Below are 3690 nucleotides of genomic sequence, written 5' to 3' on the forward strand. Positions count from 1 at the left end.
GCGCTGGTGAACACTCTCAAGGTTCGTATACAGACAACATAAATACCCAAGCAAGTAGCAGGGGGGACAGCGGCCGATGTAGCTCAGTTGGTAGAGCACCGGACGCGTTATTCGGAGGTCGTGGGTTCGGATCCCACCATCGGCACGTTGTTTTTTCTTCTACTTTGTGTTTAATTATCTTTCCCCTAACAGATTACATTACTAATTTCTGTGATTATCCAAGTAAACATTTAAAAAAAAAAAAAAAGGACAAAGTACCATCCCCAACGCTTTCCTTGGCCTCGCCGACTGTTGGCTTCTTTACTTCATGTATTATAACGAGCACCCTCATTTCCCTTTAATTGATCTGCTTGTAGCTCACGGGGGTCTCGGTTCTGGCAGTCTTGAGGCCATAGGTAGCGTAAGAGGGTTCTAGCACAGCTTTCGCCCTCGCTCTTGATCACGTTCTACGTGACGCTGGCGGTAACAAAGGACGTTCTACGTCCGCCGCTATGGTTGAGGGTGGCGCTGGTGAACACTCTCAAGGTTCGTATACAGACAACATAAATACCCAAGCAAGTAGCAGGGGGGACAGCGGCCGATGTAGCTCAGTTGGTAGAGCACCGGACGCGTTATTCGGAGGTCGTGGGTTCGGATCCCACCATCGGCACGTTGTTTTTTCTTCTACTTTGTGTTTAATTATCTTTCCCCTAACAGATTACATTACTAATTTCTGTGATTATCCAAGTAAACATATAAAAAAAAAAAAAAAGGACAAAGTACCATCCCCAACGCTTTCCTTGGCCTCGCCGACTGTTGGCTTCTTTCCTTCATGTATTATAACGAGCACCCTCATTTCCCTTTAATTGATCTGCTTGTAGCTCACGGGGGTCTCGGTTCTGGCAGTCTTGAGGCCATAGGTAGCGTAAGAGGGTTCTAGCACAGCTTTCGCCCTCGCTCTTGATCACGTTCTACGTGACGCTGGCGGTAACAAAGGACGTTCTACGTCCGCCGCTATGGTTGAGGGTGGCGCTGGTGAACACTCTCAAGGTTCGTATACAGACAACATAAATACCCAAGCAAGTAGCAGGGGGGACAGCGGCCGATGTAGCTCAGTTGGTAGAGCACCGGACGCGTTATTCGGAGGTCGTGGGTTCGGATCCCACCATCGGCACGTTGTTTTTTCTTCTACTTTGTGTTTAATTATCTTTCCCCTAACAGATTACATTACTAATTTCTGTGATTATCCAAGTAAACATTTAAAAAAAAAAAAAAAAGGACAAAGTACCATCCCCAACGCTTTCCTTGGCCTCGCCGACTGTTGGCTTCTTTCCTTCATGTATTATAACGAGCACCCTCATTTCCCTTTAATTGATCTGCTTGTAGCTCACGGTGGTCTCGATTCTGGCAGTCTTGAGGCCATAGGTAGCGTAAGAGGGTTCTAGCACAGCTTTCGCCCTCGCTCTTGATCACGTTCTACGTGACGCTGGCGGTAACAAAGGACGTTCTACGTCCGCCGCTATGGTTGAGGGTGGCGCTGGTGAACACTCTCAAGGTTCGTATACAGACAACATAAATACCCAAGCAAGTAGCAGGGGGGACAGCGGCCGATGTAGCTCAGTTGGTAGAGCACCGGACGCGTTATTCGGAGGTCGTGGGTTCGGATCCCACCATCGGCACGTTGTTTTTTCTTCTACTTTGTGTTTAATTATCTTTCCCCTAACAGATTACATTACTAATTTCTGTGATTATCCAAGTAAACATTAAAAAAAAAAAAAAAAAAGGACAAAGTACCATCCCCAACGCTTTCCTTGGCCTCGCCGACTGTTGGCTTCTTTCCTTCATGTATTATAACGAGCACCCTCATTTCCCTTTAATTGATCTGCTTGTAGCTCACGGGGGTCTCGGTTCTGGCAGTCTTGAGGCCATAGGTAGCGTAAGAGGGTTCTAGCACAGCTTTCGCCCTCGCTCTTGATCACGTTCTACGTGACGCTGGCGGTAACAAAGGACGTTCTACGTCCGCCGCTATGGTTGAGGGTGGCGCTGGTGAACACTCTCAAGGTTCGTATACAGACAACATAAATACCCAAGCAAGTAGCAGGGGGGACAGCGGCCGATGTAGCTCAGTTGGTAGAGCACCGGACGCGTTATTCGGAGGTCGTGGGTTCGGATCCCACCATCGGCACGTTGTTTTTTCTTCTACTTTGTGTTTAATTATCTTTCCCCTAACAGATTACATTACTAATTTCTGTGATTATCCAAGTAAACATTTAAAAAAAAAAAAAAAAGGACGAAGTACCATCCCCAACGCTTTCCTTGGCCTCGCCGACTGTTGGCTTCTTTCCGTCATGTATTATAACGAGCACCCTCATTTCCCTTTAATTGATCTGCTTGTAGCTCACGGGGGTCTCGGTTCTGGCAGTCTTGAGGCCATAGGTAGCGTAAGAGGGTTCTAGCACAGCTTTCGCCCTCGCTCTTGATCACGTTCTACGTGACGCTGGCGGTAACAAAGGACGTTCTATGTCCGCCGCTATGGTTGAGGGTGGCGCTGGTGAACACTCTCAAGGTTCGTATACAGACAACATAAATACCCAAGCAAGTAGCAGGGGGGACAGCGGCCGATGTAGCTCAGTTGGTAGAGCACCGGACGCGTTATTCGGAGGTCGTGAGTTCGAATCCCACCATCGGCACGTTGTTTTTTCTTCTACTTTGTGTTTAATTACCTTTCCCCTAACAGATTACATTACTAATTTCTGTGATTATCCAAGTAAACATTTAAAAAAAAAAAAAAGGACAAAGTACCATCCCCAACGCTTTCCTTGGCCTCGCCGACTGTTGGCTTCTTTCCTTCATGTATTATAACGAGCAACCTCATTTCCCTTTAATTGATCTGCTTGTAGCTCACGGGGGTCTCGGTTCTGGCAGTCTTGAGGCCATAGGTAGCGTAAGAGGGTTCTAGCACAGCTTTCGCCCTCGCTCTTGATCACGTTCTACGTGACGCTGGCGGTAACAAAGGACGTTCTACGTCCGCCGCTATGGTTGAGGGTGGCGCTGGTGAACACTCTCAAGGTTCGTATACAGACAACATAAATACCCAAGCAAGTAGCAGGGGGGACAGCGGCCGATGTAGCTCAGTTGGTAGAGCACCGGACGCGTTATTCGGAGGTCGTGGGTTCGGATCCCACCATCGGCACGTTGTTTTTTCTTCTACTTTGTGTTTAATTATCTTTCCCCTAACAGATTACATTACTAATTTCTGTGATTATCTAAGTAAACATTTCAAAAAAAAAAAAAAGGACAAAGTACCATCCCTAACGCTTTCCTTGGCCTCGCCGACTGTTGGCTTCTTTCCTTCATGTATTATAACAAGCACCCTCATTTCCCTTTAATTGATCTGCTTGTAGCTCACGGGGGTCTCGGTTCTGGCAGTCTTGAGGCCATAGGTAGCGTAAGAGGGTTCTAGCACAGCTTTCGCCCTCGCTCTTGATCACGTTCTACGTGACGCTGGCGGTAACAAAGGACGTTCTACGTCCGCCGCTATGGTTGAGGGTGGCGCTGGTGAACACTCTCAAGGTTCGTATACAGACAACATAAATACCCAAGCAAGTAGCAGGGGGGACAGCGGCCGATGTAGCTCAGTTGGTAGAGCACCGGACGCGTTATTCGGAGGTCGTGGGTTCGGATCCCACCATCGGCACGTTGTTTTTTCTT

At 47.9% G+C, this 3690-nt stretch overlaps 1 non-coding gene across 1 annotated transcript; it reads left to right on the plus strand.

Annotated features, from left to right (window-relative positions):
• The first annotated feature begins 2596 nt into the window (after positions 1-2596).
• On the plus strand, positions 2597-2669 carry TRNAT-CGU (transfer RNA threonine (anticodon CGU)). The gene has a single exon. It is a non-coding gene; the product is annotated as a tRNA-Thr (tRNA).
• Positions 2670-3690: the final 1021 nt, after the last annotated feature.

Source organism: Amblyomma maculatum, chromosome 7 (assembly GCF_055883805.1).
Source record: "Amblyomma maculatum isolate TAMU_Amacu chromosome 7, ASM5588380v1, whole genome shotgun sequence".
NCBI lineage: Eukaryota > Metazoa > Arthropoda > Arachnida > Ixodida > Ixodidae > Amblyomma > Amblyomma maculatum.